We start from the raw sequence: 19,581 nt of genomic DNA, 5'->3' as shown, positions 1-19,581 counted from the left end.
ATCTTATATGAACACAATGCCATACCACATCACTATCATGTCAAAAAAACAAGTTGGTTAGCCCAGAATAATGCAAGCATATATGATCTACTATCGGGCCAACACATGTCATTCAAGTCTTTTCCAATATCACCTAAGACATAATTTCCTCAATCCATGCTACCAAAGTTACTGCAATTATTTCAGACCTCATTGACTTACATAACCTGCAATACCAGTTGCATACTGCACATTACTAGTTTCCCATACCGGATCATAATCTCCACCGGAGAACCTTCCTCTAACTCTTGTCTTCTTGTGTCAATAAGTAACTCCCCCTAAGGTCCTCCATCTCCTTTAAGCCTTAGGATTTATCACCTGTGCATTGAATGCACAGTGTCGACCCATGGTTCTACTCTCTTCTAGCTTCCTCCATACCTGCTTGGTCTCATTCCTCTTCCCATTTGCAATCTTTGGAGCAGGTATTACCTTCTTATGTTGATTGGTCCTTTCTCCAACAATATTGTTGTAGTAGCAGACCATGTTCATACCAACCAGTTGTCTTGAGGACCTTCTGTCAAACCGGTTAGACCATCTTCTTTTGGTCATGCTATTGTAACCAGCCATCGGTACCAGTTTATTCCTTGATCCTGTAGGGGCATTTCTCCTATAGTTCCATGTGGGTATTTGACTCCCATATGCTCTATACCCATTTTCATATTGAGCATAGTTGTTATACCAACTGCCATATGACTACAATTTCTTCTTTCTACAGTCATGACACCTTTGGCCAAAACCACAACATCTTTGACATACACCATTATTATATCTAGGAAAATCATTTTGTCTATTCCTAGGCCTCTTTTTGCATTCATTTTCCCTATGGCCATAATCTTTGCAAGAAAAATGATAACCGAAGAAAGGGGGCTCATAACATACAAATTTATTCTACCAAACATGAGGTGATCTTACCGGTTTGGCTTCTTTGTTTCTGCTTCTCCGAGGGTGGATCTTGGATTATCCACACTCTACAGTTCTTTTATATGATCTCATCATCTTCCACACTTGTCTTGACTTGTGGACAACAATATCTCTTTGTCTTCTACCACTAGGAGGTCTTCTATGTTGTCTTCTTCTCAAGTTCTTGCTTCTAGTGAAGCTACCTTCTCTCATCTTTCCTTTTCCTTTTGGATCAACATTGTTCCTCCTTGCAGCACCAATCTTCTTTAGCTTCATTTCCTCATTGGTTGTAGTTAGATTAACCTTCTTCTTGGGAATATTCCAGATAGTGAAGGTTTGTCCTTTGTTATCTCCATTTGAGGAGACAAACTGAATGTCTTTGTGAGAGACATTCCTGCTAGTGGAGCATTCACTGACATCACATCCTAATCCTCTGATATCCTTGGAATGTTTTTTCTTCTTAAATATTTTATCCAAGGCATTACTGTTGCCATCAAACCAGATCCTCACCTTGAGTTCATCTTGACATTTCTCAAGGTCTTTGTTGAGATTCTCCATTTCTCCTTTTAGCTGTTGATACTCTATCCTTTGCCTCTAGCTCTGATGCTAGATCTTTAAACCTGCACTCCTTGAAGTCCAAATCTGATTTTGGTTCTTCATTTATCCTTTTAGCATCATCCACCTCTGTTGTTAGATTTGCAATGATTGACTCTGACTCTTGAAGGCATTTGATCAACCGGTTTTGTTTCACAACAGCAGCATTCTTGAATAACTTGTATTCATTTCTTACTCTATTGAGTTCATCAAGAGCACTCACCAATTCTCCTTCAAGATCTACCTCAGCTTCATCTTCTTCATCACCTTCACTATTGCTCCCAAATACATCTTGTCGGTAGGATTGATCTGCATGATCACTTCCAGATGCATGTCTCTCACTTTTTGTCTCTTGAGCCATTAAGAGGTGAGTCTCATCTTCATCATTGTTGTTGTTTTTCTTTTCTTGTTCTCACAAATCAGCTCCCTAGTGGTAGGCTCATTTCCATAGAGCTTCTGCAATCTGTCCCATAGGCTTTTTACCAATTTGCATTTTCCACCTGTGAGGAAACATCACCAGAAAGACCACTGAGTATAGCCTTCATAGCTTCATCATTACATTCATTTCTTCTTTCTGCTTTAGGACCAGTGGGAGGACTAACTGGTCTAGAGGGAGCATTTACAACTGACATCCATACATCATACCCTAAGGAGGGCAAGTAGACTTCCATCCTACAACTCCAAATAGAATAGTTTGAACCATCAAATATGAGAGTAGGGATTGTCACGAAACAAACCATTGTGTTCATAGAAACCAAAATCTACCCAAGCTGGAGAAAGCTTATCAACTGGGAACCTAGGCTCTGATACCAATTGTAGAACACAAGATGCCACTGAGAGGGGGGTGAATCAGTGGTTTCCAAACTTGAGCCTTTTAATCCTAAAAGGTGTGTACCAGTTAGCAGTTATAACACAAGGTGGATATACCAGTGAGATAGGGGAAGACATCAAGATGCAATCACACACAACAGGAGCATCACATAACACCAGATGTACGAGGAAAACCCAACATGGGAAAAACCTGGATGAGAAATGTTGTTGGAGTCTACTGCTCCAATATAACCTCACAATAAAATATTGGTTACAACATTTAGGGCACCAACCCAAAGACCACCAACCCCCGATTTAGGGCACCAACTTGGTGATTAAAATGTCATATATCAAATACAAAAGTTAATACCTGGTTACAAATGTGTTATGTAACCTCTACAATCTTTCTTCCGGTTCTACTCTTCTCAACTGGTCTTCCTCTACTCTTCTCTCTATCGGTTCTCTTCTCACTCAGATCCTCCTCTCCTTCACTCTTTGATGGAACCTTATCAATTCAGCCTCTACCTCTTCTATGTTGGTACTCTGATCTTTGATCACTACCGGTTCTCTTGCTTGTCAGTTCCTCCACTTGTCGGTTTAACTCTGCATTGTTCTCTGGCTTGCCAAATCTCCTCAATCGCTCACACTGCAGTGCAACTCCTTCTCTGCCTTTCTACAAGTTCTAGCACTACCGGTTTAGACGACTGCAACTCACTTTGGAGTTTACCAATTACTCTAACCTTGTCGGTTCTGCCTCTACCAAACCCTCTCACCGGTTGCACCTCCAACACTAAGCCTCTGTGATCTTCGATGAAGTCTCTGACTAGTTGGCTCCCTGATTGCACTCACTTCACTAGTTGTCTCTCTAATTGCACTCACTTCACTAGTGCCACTCTCTCATGCAGCACCATCAAATTTGGTCTTTGATCTACATATTTATATTATGCATTCCCGCCAAAATGACATTCAAACTTTTGGCGCGCTAGGGTTCCTTCATCAACCTCAAAGCAAACCAAATCCAATCAAACCTCCTTCCAGAGATCGACCACCTGCAAAGGGTCACTCAACTTAGCCAATCACGTTGCTTCCAAAACACATTTTCTATATTTAGCAAACACGACCTCTTATTCAATTTGCACTTGTCAATCACCATGAAGCGATCACGTGGTTAGCTTCACCTACCCTGATCAACACCTAGACACACTGCATTGATCATGATGCCACGAATCAGATCTCTGTTCTTTGATCAGTCTCGAGCCTCATCCTTCTGCTCTTGACCCATGATATCCGCTATCGACATTAATGTTGACCAATCACCAACTACCTCACCGATAATGCATGGTCCATTTGTTTAACACTTGGACATTGTGTGGCGTCTCTATCGACATGCACCTCAGCTCAGTCATCGTGTCGGTTTGGACTTCGTCATCGACCACAACATACAACCAGGTTCATCTAACAGTTCTCTAACCCTGTCGGTTATACCCTAATCGATCAACTTTCATGCCTGCATTTTGTTGTTTTGTCGGTGGAACACCTTTGTCAGTCACCAAACATGCCAATCTATAGCATGCTCATATTCATCAGACAAGAGCTCTTCTCTTATCACTTTGCCAATTTTATCGGTGGACATACTTACCGGTAACCACCTTGATGACACCATGTCATCAATCTTCAACTAGCTCCTTCTGTCTGCATTTGTATTCCGGTTGCACTCTTTGTCTGTAGTTGCTCAACCTTGCCTACTTCTTCATCATCACAGACATCATCTCAACCGGTTTGTCAAAGTGACAAACCCATCACTTCTTTACTCTTTCTTCTCTATCCCGATGGCTCAACAAGCCAACTCTAGTTGATCCAAAGTATATCTCAAATTTCATGCACCTGAGGCATCTTTGTGTTTCACTAGTTCATCTGGTGTGAGCCTTCAATCACCTGCCTTCTACTTTTTTGTCTTATCTCAAAAGGTTATGATGCATTCCATGCATATTGGGAGATAAGCTCGGTATGATCACTTATCAATGAGAGTAGATCCTTGTCATTTTCTTACTAATGATTGGTATGAACCAGTTGTCATTACATTGTGCTCATTTTTCTCTTCATCCTATCATAGCATCTTTATTCGGTGGGAGTCTTGTTGTTTCACATCCAATTGCATGTCGGTGTCTGCACTTCTTCATTAGTTCAACCTTGCATCCGGTCATCGTGCATATCGGTTGGAAACCATACACTTCCAACATATCACTTATCGGTTGTCATTCCATACCAATCTACAGTCCTTATGTCGTCAACACAAGCTAATACTAACTTGTGCACTGGTGACTCCAATGATCACAATGCAGGTTGACATTCTCTTCCTTACTGATGACAAGCTATACTGGTAACCTGCTATACTAGTTGACATCAATGACACCATTTCTGATTGACATCAATGACACCATTTCCGATTGACATCAATGACAACAATACACTTCAATCTCCCATACTGGTTTCCATGGTATACCAATTGACATCAATGACAACATAATGCCAACACTCCCATACTAAGTTTTCCATCCAATGTTCGCAACCCCTAGCTTTTGACATCAATGACAACAATACACTTCAATCTCCCATACCGGTTTCCATGGTATACCAATTGACATCAATGACAACACAATGCCAACACTCCCATACTAAGTTTTCCATCCAATGTTCGCAACCCCTAGCTTTTGAAATTTCCCTTTCTTTCTACCTTCTCAAATCCCTTTTGCACAACACCCTTGACACTCTAGAGATATCCATTTCCTATTTTTCCTCCATTGTGCTTACACACACCACAATAGACTAGACATCTCAAAGAGATTCTCTTAGAGCTATAGATCTTGCACATACCATTGTTACTATTACATAAGGATCACATAGTCCTTGTTTTACTTGCTATTTATGGAGGCCTAAATAGTGGTAAAACAAACTAAGCTACAACAAATTTGTTACCCTTAGAAAAGTATGCAAATCTGATTTTTATGAATGTATCATTGGATTACCCATTAAGATATATATGGAAGTAAATAGACATTAACAGACCATGATAAATGAACACCTAATACTAGTTGCACATGGAGAAAATTCTTACGATTGAAAAATACACCATAAAAGAGAGACACAAGCATGTATTAATCTTAAACACAAGAGCATATGTGTAACACACTTTATCCCTTTAATCTCATAGCATTTTGTAGTCCTTATATACCTATCACATATTAATGAAACTCACTACTCCAAATGGTGCAGGAGCTCCTAGTTTTTAATGCATTTTCTAGATTTTGGTGTGTTAGTCTTTATCTTGGATTAGTTTTGTGAATAATGGACTACTCATAGGTCCGCATATTTTTTGGATATGAATTTGAGGGATGAATGTCAACGAGATCATATATTTACTCAAATTTGGCTTATGAGCCCTTGTAAGCCTAAAATGGCACAAACTTGCATTTTGGTGTAAAATGTCTTGTAACACCTCATTTGGAATTTAGACATGTCATTTTAGTGTTTTTAGGTAATTATAGGTGGTTTAGGATGAGTGGTAATGTATGAAATGTAAAAATGCACTTTTTGGCAAAAGTCGTCATTGTTGCTCGACAACATTTTACAACTTTTGAGCAACTTTTTGCATCTTTGAGCACATCAGTGGTTAGGAAACCGATGGAGAGTTGATTAGGATCCATATGGAATATAAAATTCTCTAAGAAGGAATGTAAACAGGTTGGCAAAGGTCTTGAGCAAGTTTGAATGCATTGTGAAGACTTTTTCCAAATTTTACCTTGCATTTTCTCAATCTTTGAGCAGCAGTCCATACTTAATGGATTGATTCTACTACTGTTCTTTCAAAATTTCTTTGTACATAGTATTTTAGTGCTCAAGAGGTGTTTTTTATTGTTTGTAGTGCAGGTTTGAAGTGTGTATTTGATTTTACATTGCTCTCGGACTGAGAAAGGGTTTAAGAGCCCAATTATGGTTCTAGCTTGAAATCCCTTGAGTTTTGCTCAATAACCCTTGGGACTCAAGCCATGGAACCCTTGTATAATATAAATAAGTTTTTTTTTGGCCTGGAAGTCATTGAAAGGTTATTTGGTATCATTTTCTAAGCGAGCTCAGTCATAGCTTGGTTAGGAAAATGAGTGAAATGTTGCATGTGCTTGCAGGGATGTTCAGTTATGAAGATGCCAAGTGTTTGGAATGAGTAAATAATGTGTGGAAGAGCTTATGTGGAAGGTTGGAGGTGTGACAGAGCTAGGAAGACAATAAACCCTTTGAGAAGACAATAAAGTCTCAAAACCCTTCATAAATGCCATTTTTGGGTTTCATACCTGTACGAACAGATCTGACTACCTCACCTAATGGATTCAAAATTCCATCCAAAAGGGTATCCATATCACAAAATATTTTTCCAGGTTCTTTGAGTGGTTTTTGAACAACTCCCCAAAAACCAGTTAGGTAGGGCTAATTGGGGCTCTAAGGCTACTAGGCCTAGAAAATAGGAGAAAAGGGAGCAATGAAGAAATGAAGGAAAGACAATTGTAAAACTAGTTGATTGGCATGGAAATACCTTAATAACACCTACTACAACCCCTGCAAGTATACATTAGAAGATTTCTTAGTTTGAGGTTGGATTTACCCTTGTGAATCTCAACCATGCCTGAGTAACTATTGAGCATAATTTGATACGGAGCACTCTTAGAGAGTTTGAGTGTTTTGGTTTGTTGAATGAACAGTGTAGAGTGAAAGGAGCCCACTAACATATCACTCAACTTCCTATTGAGCAAGGTGAGACTCTCTTTGAGAACCCCTCCCCATCACCAAACCCCCATTCATGTGCAAATATTAATAGGCACGCAAAAAAATCAATTTTAGAATACCATGGGCACCAAAAGCATGGGCCAAGGAAACAATTCGTAAAATGACTAAAAAGGCAAAAAAATGGGCCACATAAAAAATTCAAGGGTGCTTCCCCCAATTCTCTTTAATGAAACTTGCTAGAGGGAGGTAAGGGTTCCCTTCATGCCCAAAAATATTACAAATAGGATCACAATTTAATATCACACTATTTTAACATAAACTATGCCAAATATAGGACTTATTGAGATAGTTATAATAGCACAAATCTTGTTTTTTAACCATTACTATCTTTTTTCAAAAGACCTCCAAGATCCTACATGCATTACAAGGCTTGTAAACTTAAGACAAGCAAGCTTAGGAATCTACAAAGCAATAAAAGTGAAAAATAATAGCATCATTAGAACAAGATCGTTGATTCTTGGAGGTCAAACAAAAGAACCCAAGGGTTAGACACCAATTGCATTCCGCTTTTAACATTTTAAAACAATATCTTATTCAAACCAAGAGCATGTTTATAACCTCACTTTGTCAATTTCATATCCATGCATTCGATTTCCAACTCTTGTGTTTGAATGTATTTATAATAGAGATCTAAAAAATATTTATTTTACTAATTTATTGAATATAATTAAATTAGTTAAATGCTTTAAAAATGCTAAAATAATAAGTCTTAGACTTAGTGTAAAATATAATGGTAAATATATTACTATATTTTATTTAGTGAACCTTACAAATGAATACAAAAAATATATCTTTTTCTTTCTAAAAAATTGTAAATGAGAAATTTAAAATTAAAACCAATACTCAAAACATCCTATTCACATTAGATTTCTCACACCTTATTATCATTATCTTACCCCTTTCTTCCCCCTTTTTTCTTTACCTATTTTGTTTTCCTTATCAAGTATCAATGTTTCTCCTATCTTATGCCCCTTCATATCCAATCCCTTCATGCTCAATTATGATTTCATTTCTTGTTTGTTTACCCTCTCTAGCATAAAAAAATTGATAGTGTTGCAATTTCACACTCATGCACATTGTTCTTGCTTTCATTAGATAATTAATGATGAAATGATATCTTGATTTCAAATATTTCAATTCCACAATTGATAATGATGTATTATCATCTTGTAATTTGAAAATCAACAAAATTTATCTTTGATTGCAATAGCATGTGTAGACGTCTATGTGGCATGCTAGCATCCAACGAATTATTTAGATTCAAAACTATACTTTTTACATGCTTCATTTATGATGCATGTCGTAATACCCAAATGGGAAAGTAACGTCCTCTTTCACCCATTCAACCAAATAAAAATCTCTTTCTCCTCATTCTTAAAAATATTTTTTCACTATATACTCTCAATCTCTCTATCTTAGCAAAACTCTACAAGAATTCCTCTAGCCATTGCAATATTTTTAAAGTGAAGTCTCAATCTATTATGATATAATCACACACTATTGTAGGAGTTGATTGTGAACACTCCATGGTGCACCCCAAGATCACCTACAAAACAAATTTATATTTCTACAAGAGATAATGGCAAGAATTTAGCTTGCTTGATCATGGATGCAAGATTGAATGAAATGCACATATGAGGTCTTTCTTATAAATGCAAGATTTATTGGTAGGATTAGATAAGATTGAGATGTATCTTAATCCTATAGAATGAGACAATTAACTTGATAAATATTAAATGACCTAGGAGACAAGAAGTAAATGCCAAGATAAGATAAGATAAGATCACATGACACTAGGGAATTCTATAAAGATTCCTACGACCTACGTAAACTTAACATGTGAATAAGACCTATTAGTGAACTAGTTAGGACACCTTATTCACACCAATAATTGTAGATCAAGCTTCCTTAGTTTGGCTATACACTATAAATCAATTGACAATATTGAAGGAGAAAGGCCAAAGTTCCGGTAAAACTCTCTTTATTTATCTATTATTTTATGTTTATAGAATAAATATTTGAATCTTTATACATTAGTTTATCATTTATCTTTTATCAAATCTCAAAGTCATGGTGCTCTTCCCCATATACTATGGTTGAAATTGTATCCATATTTTGTCACTAATCTCTACTTTTAAATTCTTAATATTGATAGGGTTTAAAAAGTAATTGTTTATCATTTTTATCATATTTTATCTCCAGGTGTTCATGTAAGTTGAAAGACTAAAATGGGGGTTTGACTAAGGCAAGCCCCTAAATAGCCCACAACATTTTGCTTGTTCTCAATGTGTGCAAGTTTGGAAAATTATTGCATTGTAAATGATAATTTTGGGAGTCTATGGATCTACTATGTAAGGATGATAGTGTAGTGCGCTATAGACTATGATATGTGCTAGATTTTGAGATTGGGAGCTTCTTCATCTAGTACTAGGTACTTCTTTGCTTGGAATTTTGTTTTCTATATTAGTTAGATTTTTCTCAACTGTAAGTTTGGATAAAAATTTATTTTATTCCTTCTTACCTCTAGTTAAGTGGTATTATGAATTTATTTAGCTTAAATCATTTATGTTTTGTTGGGTGAAAATTTTGTAAATTGGGGAAGGTTTACAAAATGTGAATTTCACGATAGTACATGAGATAATACCTCAGAAGGCAAGGTATAATCTCCCCTGGTTATAAGGGAAGGCTCCCACTTTCTATTGCAATTTATATCTATTCTTATCTACCTACTAAATTTACACTAATCCAAGATAAAACAATAACTTAGTTCTCTTTATTCAGAACAAGTATCTCTTCGATTCTCTATTTAGAACAAAGCAAAAAGACAATCCTAATCTATGCTAAATGGAAGCAAAGTGTCCATCTCCTTCAAACACTCAAGTCCTATCAACCACTGTAACCAAAATATTGATATATTGTAAGAACAAAGTCTCCCAAAAATATTACAAATCTCTCTCTAACAAGATAACTCAACCAAGAACAACTTGAATTTGCCTTATTACCCAATTAACACAAGTTTTTTCAATAAGATATCATAAAATAAAGTTTACAATATTTTACTTAATCTCTTCTAACTCTAATAATTTTCACAATGCAAGATTTAAACTCATTTGAAGAAAGTTGAAAAGAATGACATACGAACATTTCCTCACACAATAAAGTAGTCCCAAGACAAATATTGGATGCAACTTCTCTTCTTCTTTGATTAAATTTCTTAAATACACTAAAAGCTCAAAGACAGATATTTTTTCAATTCTACAGAGTTTCAACGTATTAGCCAAAAGATGGAAAAAAAATCCTCTTTACAACGAGATCCCTCATATAAATAGAAGAGGGATGATGCACAAAAATAGGGAAAGTTATAACTAATTGTGAATAAGTCAAAAGTAGAAACCTATTTGAATTAGGACACGTGTAGTCCTACATGTGTACTAGAGCATATATGAAATTATATTTAAGGTGTCGATTGGAATTACAAAATGCCACTAGAAAAGCATGAAATAATTTAAGTGTCTTTATCTTCACGTTGATCTTGTTCCTAGAATTCTTCAAGCTTTTGTAGAATCATTTTCATCTAAGCTTCACTGGGTCCCTGAGTATGATTGGTAATCCTTGACCCATGTAAGAGAATCTCCCAAATCAACATAACATTTCTTATGTTTCTTCAAGAGAGAATCAAGAAAATCCAGAATGAACTAAAGATCAACCAACTTGTCAATACAAGAAAAAGAGAAGTCCTCTCTCTCAATTTTGGTAGTTATCAGCAAACTAAATTCTTTGATGATTTCATCAACATCAAGCACTCTCTAGTTTTCATCTAAGAAAGCACAAGGAATTTTTTATCCTTTGTTAAGAATATCTTTCTTTATATATGAGCCTTTCTTAGGTCTTTTATTAGCCTCTCCAGAGTATTCATTTGATGCTCTAATGCCTCTCGTTTCTCAACATACATATCCCGAGAAGGAATAACACCACTTTCCACAAGAATATATGTCACAATGTTCAAGCTTCAACCATGCATCAAAGTCTGTTTCCTATGTTTCCAACTCTCAAGATAAGAGTCCTATAGTTTAATCCACCTTAGTCTTCATAGCATCAAGATTCTTGACTATGGTGGTGGCTAAGCTCAAGAGACATGTTCCTTGACTAAGAATTATATCCATCCATTTACCCACTGCTCTACTCTGTGAAGCTATTTTCTCAGCTCTCATCATAACCTGTTCATCCAGTGATGAAGTCGCTTGTTCAATTTCTTCAGAGGACTTGGTCACTTTGATTAGAACGTTAGTGAGTTCAACATGTGCCTTAAGCTTATCTTTCTTAATTTTGTCCTTGTCATATCTATCAATGAGAGCATCTAGTGTTATTTAAATATCTCCTTTGATAGTGTCATGAGTTTGTTTGCTCAAATCAACCCTAGTAATAGTATAATATAAATCTTGAACTTGATCAATGTCCTTATCAATAGGCAAAATGGAAATCTCTGCATATTTGTTCTTATTTTTATCTATCTTTATTCTTGACAAGGTCTTGGCTTTCTTGGTAGTCTCAGGCTTGGTGGAGATGAGCTGACTAGAATCAAAATCTAATGCAGGAACATTCCCGGTCGATGGGAAATCTTGCATCAACCAAAAATATTTCCTTTCAGTTTTGTTCTTATTTTGTTCTTTGTGCAGTTTTTTGTGTTCTTGTCGATTGGCATCGGTAGTTGCTTGTTCTTCGTGGTAGATCTTGTTTTTGGTTTCCTGGTGGTTTCATGTGGTTGATTCCATATTTCTAGTTCATTTGGGTTCTTTTCCGGTTAGTTATCGCTTTCGATTGGCTATTTCTGGGTTCCCGGGGCAGTTCTTGTGCTTACCAGTTGGTTTTCCTTCATTACCGACGTGATTCTTGGTGTGTGGATTCATTTTGGGTCTTGTATGATGTTCTTTGGCATATGGCCAACCTTCCTGCTGAACCACATCACTTGGTTGTTATTTTTCAAAAATATTTATCTTATTCTTAGGGCCGACCTAATTACACGTTTCATTTTCCTGCATTGGTGAATGTAATCTTATGAGGCCGACCCAAATGTGTTTTGACGGGTATAAATATGATGTTAGGTAATCATTTGGAGGGGCAAAGGAAGAAGAACTCAAAATAAGGATTGAGATTCGCATGTTGTGATTCGGTTGATTCTTAGAGTCTCGGTTGGATAGTATATGGCTTGAAGCATGCATGTAACTGGTTAATTGTTGGATGTTCTTTGATGATAACAAAATGATTGTCGGATGATTGCCAGAAATTTTATGGCTTTTTTTGGCATTATGAATGAATTGATTATGTGTTGCATTGATGTTTTGGCATTGATGTCAACACTAGTTGTTATGGTTGTTTTGCATTAATTATCTAGTTAATTGTTAAGTTGTATTGTTTACCGGTATCTGTTCCTACCGGCATCTGTATATGCTTTATCGGTACTTGATTTGTTTAAGGTTGAATTGTGGATTAAAAATTATAATATGTTAACAACTGATTCATCCCCCCCCTCTCAGTTGTTCATTGGTTATCCTAACAATTGGTATTAGAGCTTTGGTCCTCTTTTGCAGAAGCTTAATCGCTTGAGGTAGGTCCTATGGCAACTAACACTTCTAATCCACCGGCAACTATTTTCAGAAGAGAAATCCCTAAGCTTGATGGAACAAATTATGGGAAATGGAAAATTCGAATGGAGTCTCATCTTAGATGTCTTGGCAAGGATATTTGGGAGATCACTGAGAAAGGATACACACCTTATGATCCCACATCTAGCAATCCTACTCCTGCAAAACTGGATAAGAATATTGAAAATGATTGCAGAGCTAGAGAAGCCCTCTTGTGTGCACTTATTGAACAACAGATCATGGGATTGACTGACAAATCATCGGCTAAGGTTATGTGGGACAAATTGCAAAATTTGAATGAAGGTGATCCTACTATCAAAATTGTTGAAATTGATGGTTAACGGGTAAGATTTGAAAATTTGAAAATAGAAGATAATGAAAGAATTGTTGTGTTTATGGAAAGAGTAAATGAGATTGTTATGGGAATTCAATGTTGTGGAGGATTTCTAAGTGAAGATGAAATATTTTCCAAAGTCTTGAGAGCCCTTCCACCGGCTTACAAGATGAAGGCAACTACTATTAATGAGTTAAGAACAATGGCAAACACTTCAGTTAACAGAGACATTCTGATTGGAAAATTATCTTCTTTTGAGCTTGAAGAATTTGAATCTTTTGGAGCTGTAAAGTCTTAACCTTCTTTTCATGCATCATCATCAACATCTACCGGCAAAAGTGACTGGAAAGCCCTATATGCAAAAGAATTGGAAGACATGAGGAAAAAAGATGAAGAACTTGAGCAACTTGAAGCCTTATTTGCTAGAAGAATACCTAAAGGACCAACTGGAAGTAAGTATGAAGGAAAAGCACCTTTTAAATGTTTTGCATGTGATAAGATTGGTCATTTTGAATCTAGATGTCCTGAAAGGAATGCAAGGTTTGAGGAAAGAGTTAAGAAATCTTTTAAGCCTAACCAGAACAGATATAGATTCAAGAAGAGTAAACAATGCTACATAGCAGATGAGGAAGGAGTAACTGATGACTCTGGAGATGAACCGACAGAAGGTTTTGCTAGTGGATCTGGAAATGGAAAAGAATGGGTGTTCTATGCTTTGAAGGAAGATGAACTGAAATTGGCTATCAAGAACCTGGAAGCAAAAGTTGAAGATAAGGATGAATGGGTAATTGATAGTGGATGCTCACATCATATGACTGGAGATAAATGGAAATTTTTGTCCCTGCAAGAATACAATGGCAGTCAAGTCAGATTTGGAGATGACAAGGCATGTATGATCAAAGGTAGAGATATTATTTCTTTGGATGGCAAGCATAACACCGAAAATGGCTATTATGTACAAGGTTTAAGGCATAATATTTTGAGTGTTGGTCAATTGGTTGATAAGGGTTTTCAACTTCAGTTTAAAGATAGAAAATGCAAAATCATTAACAAGACTGGTTTGGAGATTGCAATCGGTATTCAGATAGGAAGTAAAATCTTTCACTTGAACACTAGTAATAAGACATGTTTGATTGTTCATATTGATGAGAGTTGGCTATGACATTAGAGGTTGTTTCATGTTAATTTTGATTGTATTGTTAAGATCAGATCAACTAAGGCAGTTAGAGATATACCTAAGATTATGAAGCCTCATAATCCGGTATGTAAGGAATGTCAATTGGGTAAGCAAGTCAGAAGTTAGTTTAAGAGAATACATGATAAATCTAATGATGTACTTGATTTGATTCACACTGACTTATGTGGTCTAGCAAGGACTAGAAGCTTTCAAGGTGAGAGGTATTTCATGCTGATTATTAATGACTATTCTAGAATGATGTGGGTGACTTTTCTAAGGAAGATGTCTAAAACTTTTGAGAAATTCAAGATCTTTAAAGCGAAGGTTGAAACAGAAACTAGATTGAAAATCAAATGTCTAAGATCAGATCATGGCGGTGAGTTCACTTCTCATGAATTTAACAGTTATTGTGAGACAAATGGAATCAAGAGACAACTATCTGCAGCTAGGACTCCTCGAAAAAATGGAGTAGTTGAAAGAAATAACAAAACCATTTTGGATGCAGCTAGATCTATGATGATGGAAGCCAAATTGCCTCATATCTACTGGAGAGAAGCAGTGAGTACAACAGTCTACACATTCAACAAAGTTCACATCAAAGGTGAAACCGGTAAGACCCCTTATGAACTATGGTTTGGACATACACCTACTATTAAGTATTTCAAACAAATTGGAAGTAAATGCTATATCAAAAGGGATGATTCAATTGGAAAGTTTGATCCTAGATGTGATGAAGGGATATTTCTTGGTTATTCAATTCAGAGAAAATCATATAGATGTTATAACAAAGGATTGCAGAAAATTGTGGAGAGTGCTAATGTGAAAGTGGATGAACAGTACAGAAATCATTCTATATGATATGACAGGGAACCAGCCGTGGAAATGATCATAACTTAACCGACAATGCCTCAACCGGTATAGGAAGTTGAGACAGTTACACCGACACAATCAGAAAATTCAATTGTGACTGATGATCAGAGCAGTGAACCTAAAGTTCAAAAGACACCAAGGTATGTAAGATTAAATCATTCTAAAGATCAAATTATTGGAGATAGAAACAAGGGAGTTATGACAAGAAGAAAACTGGCAAATGAAGAGGTATGTCTTATTTCTCAAATTGAACCAACAACTGTTATTGAAGCTTGTAAGGATAAACATTGGTTAAAGGCTATGGAAGATGAATGAGATCAAATAGAGAAGAATGAAACTTGGTCTTTAGTTCCCTAGCCTAAAAATAAGAATGTTATTGGAACTAAATGGGAATTTAGAAATAGACTGAATGAGGATGGTCAAGTTAGAAGGAAAAAGGCTAGATTGGTTTTTAAAGGATATTCTCAAATGGAAGGAATTGATTATGATGAGACATTTGCACCTGTAGCTAGAATTGAAGCTGTTAGACTATTTCTTGCCTATGCAGCTTATAAGATCTATAAGGTTTATCAAATGGATGTTAAATGTTCATTTTTGAATGGTGAGCTTGAGGAAGAAGTTTACATTGAGCAACCTGATGGATTTTCACTGATAGATGATAAAGATATGGTTTGTAGATTGAAGAAAGCTTTATATGGATTGAAACAGGTTCCTAGAGCTTGGTATGCAAGGTTGGATAAATATCTTTTGAAGCTTGGTTTTACTAAAGGCAGTGCTGATAGTAATCTATATTATAAGATCACTGATAACGATATTCTGATTATTGAAGTTTTTCTTGATGATATCATTTTTGGAGGAGAAGATAAACTGTACATGGAATTCGTGAACAACATGAAGAATGAATTTGAAATGTCCAAGATTGGTGAGATGAATTTTTTCTTAGGTTTGCAAATTACTCAAACTAACAAAGGGATTTTTATCTGTCAAACTAAGTATCTGAGGGAATTGTTGAAGAAGTTTGGTATGGAGAATTCCAAACCAGTAAGTACTTCTATGGCTACAAGTGAGAAATTATCTATCAAGGATACTTCTACACCGGTAAATCTGACAAGGTATAAGTCTATGATTGGTGGTATGTTATATCTAACTCAGACTAGACCTGATATTATGAATGCAGTAATTATTGTTTCAAGATATCAAAGTAATCCTAAAGAAAATCATGAATGTGTAGTAAAGAGGATATTCTGGTATTTGCAAGGAACAACAGAATATGGTTTATGGTATTCCAGAAATGATGATTTTACTTTATGTGCATATACTGACTCAGATTGGGCAAGTGATATCGATGACAGGAAGAGAACTTCTCATGGAGCTTTTTCTCTTGGAAAGAAAATATTCATGCATTTCTTTATCTACTGCAGAAGCTGAGTATGCTACAGCAACAACTAATTGCACTCAAGTCTTGTGGATGAAGAAAATGTTGAAGGATATCAGGGTAAATTGTAGTGAATCGGTAGTTATCTACTGTGATAATTCTATAGCTATTGACATATCTAAGAATCTGGTATTTCACTCTAAGACTAAGCATATTTCAATAAAGTATAACTTTTTGAAGGACAAGGTTGAAGCAAAGGAAGTCAAATTGGTTTATGTGAACACTAAAGAACAGATTGTAGACATATTTACTAAACCCCTATCTAAGGAATCATTTGAGTATTTGAGAGACAGGTTAGGGGTTTATGCCCCTTCGGCAGAGACTTGATTGATGAAGTTTGTCATCAGTCCGACATGCATTACAAGAGACATTATTCATTCTGGCACTGATGAGTGGTGCTACTACTCAGGGGGAGTAGTCAGCTTTGAGATTCAGAGGTTTATATCATTGCTTTGATATTTTTGTCAAATTTGTGGCATTGATGTCAAAGGAGGAAAGATAGTAATGTGAAAAATCATTCAGAACATTACAAAGACATCATTCACAGGGGGAGAGCTATTGATTGTTGGTTGTCTTCCACAGGGAGAGACTTGTTTGGCATTTCTTGGTACTTAGATGTTTTTCACATCTAGTGTTGCCATCAATGCCAAAGGGGGAGATTGTTGGCATTATGGATGAATTGATTATGTGTTGCATTGATGTTTTGTCATTGATGTCAACACTAGCTATTATGGTTGCTTTGCATTGATTATCTAGTTAATTGTTAAGTTGTATTGTTTACCGGTATTTGTTCCTATTGGCATCTGTATATGCTTTACCGGTACTTGATTTGTTTAAGGTTGTATTGTGGATTAAAAGTTATATATGTTAACAACTGATTCACCCCCCCTCTCAGTTTTTCACCAGTTATCCTAACAACTTTAATATGATCTGTTTATGTGAATTTGTTATGTTTTCTTGTTGCTTTCATTGTGTCTCCCTTGCTGCATAAGCCAATTGACTCTTTTGAGGGTTTTTACTGGTTATGGTTGCATCAAGTGGTATCAGAGTTGGTTATGGACCGGTTGGTCAAAGAATTGTTTGCAAACATTGAGGAATTCCTTGAGGTGGACAGATCACTGATTGGAGGTACGTTGTGTGTGTATTCAATAGATCACCGAGGGGAGACAATTGAAACCGGTAGTCAGGTCGTCAAGTTGAGGCAGTTCACCAGAGTGGAAGAAGAGATGTCGTCGAGGAGAACAAAGTCCTGGAGGGTAGAACAGATGATGGAAGACTTCAAGAATGAAGTGAGGAATAAAATTTGGAATGCTTTGGCTAGTTTGTGAAGAAACCCTGATTCTAAGGATGAATATGAGGTAGCTGGTGAAGAGCTTGAGGAAGCTGAAGAATCAAAAGATGAGAGAGAGGAAAGATTCCTAAAAGCAGTGGTGCAAGCAAGTTAAGTGCATAAAGTTGAGGTTTCTAAATTTTTGGGAATGTTGAACCCGGAGGATCTGATCAATTGGATTGGAGAGTTGGAGGACTACTTTGAGTTTGAGGATGTCAAGGACCCGTAGAGACTCTGGTTGGCACATACCAATTTGAAAGGGCATGTTGCCTTATGGTGGAAAGACTTGCAAAAAGATAGAGTGGAGAATGGTGAATTGAAGATCACCTGGTGGAGACATATGGTTGTAAGATTGAAGGCCAAGTTCACATCGGGAGACTATGAATTGGAGTTGTTTAAGAAGTTGCAGGACCTGAAATAGATAAACATGACTATGAAGGAATATACTGAGGAATTCTATGAGGTGGTAATCAGATTTGGACATAAAGAGATGGATAGAGAAAAGGTGGCAAGTTACTTCAATGGACTTTCTTTTAACATTCAAGATGAGATGAGTATGTTGAAGATTTCCATAGTTGAAGAAGCTTAACAATATGCTTTGAAGGCTGAGGAGAAAGTGAGGAGAAAACAACTGAATAAGGGAAAGGAGAAATTCAGGATGAGTGATAATATGAAGAAACTGGTTGAAGAAGAGGAGTCAAAACCTAAGTGGAGTAAAGAACTGAAGCAAAAGATACTGAGGAAAGGTAGCAACAGTACCGGTAGAGAGTTTCCTGGCAAATGCTTCAAGTGTGGAGAAATCAGACATAGATCCTATGAATGTAAGCAAGGAATGACAAGAAGTTGTATGGTAAGTGAGGAACTGTAAGGTGGTGGTACTGAATTTGACTGTGCACCGAAGCAAGGAGAATCCCTTATGTTCAAAAGAAAGGATACTAGATCTACTCAGAGGAGGAGTCTTTTCTAGAATGTGTTTAAATCAGGTGGTAAGTGTTGCAAGCTCATTGTAGATAGTGGAAGCACTGATAATTTAGTATCTAAGGAGATGGTTGTGAATCTTAGGTTGAAGAGGCTTAAGCATCCTTGTCCTTATGAGGTGAGTTGGTTACAAGATGATAAGAAGATAGAGATAAAGGAGCAGTGTTTGGTGAGTTTCAATATTGGGCCTTTTAGAGATGAAGTTTTATGTGATATTGTGTCAATGAGTGTTTGTCATGTCTTGTTGGGAAAACCTTGGTAGTATGATAGAGGAGCTATTTATGACTGTAGAAGAAACCTGGTTACTATTGAAAATGATGGGTAGGAGTTCACGTTGATTTCTTTAAAGGAGAAAGAGAAGGAGATGAAGAAACTGAGTCCAGAGAGAAGTTGCACTACTGAGAAACCAGTGATAGGGGCTATACTAGAAGGATTGATAGAACCAGTTGTAGAAGTTAAACCAGAGGATTTGAAGAAAGATCTGATAGAACCAGTTGCAGAGGTTATACCAGAGGGTGACATGAGTTTGCAGAAGGATCTGATAGTTGAGCCTGGTAGACAAGTGGAACCAGATGACAGGGAATTGATGGTAACTAACCGGATAAAGTCTTGTGGCAAAACCAAATCAGAGTTGCA

This window comes from Cryptomeria japonica, chromosome 2, assembly GCF_030272615.1.
Source record: "Cryptomeria japonica chromosome 2, Sugi_1.0, whole genome shotgun sequence".
Lineage (NCBI taxonomy): Eukaryota > Viridiplantae > Streptophyta > Pinopsida > Cupressales > Cupressaceae > Cryptomeria > Cryptomeria japonica.
Note: the sequence above shows the minus strand (reverse complement) of the source record.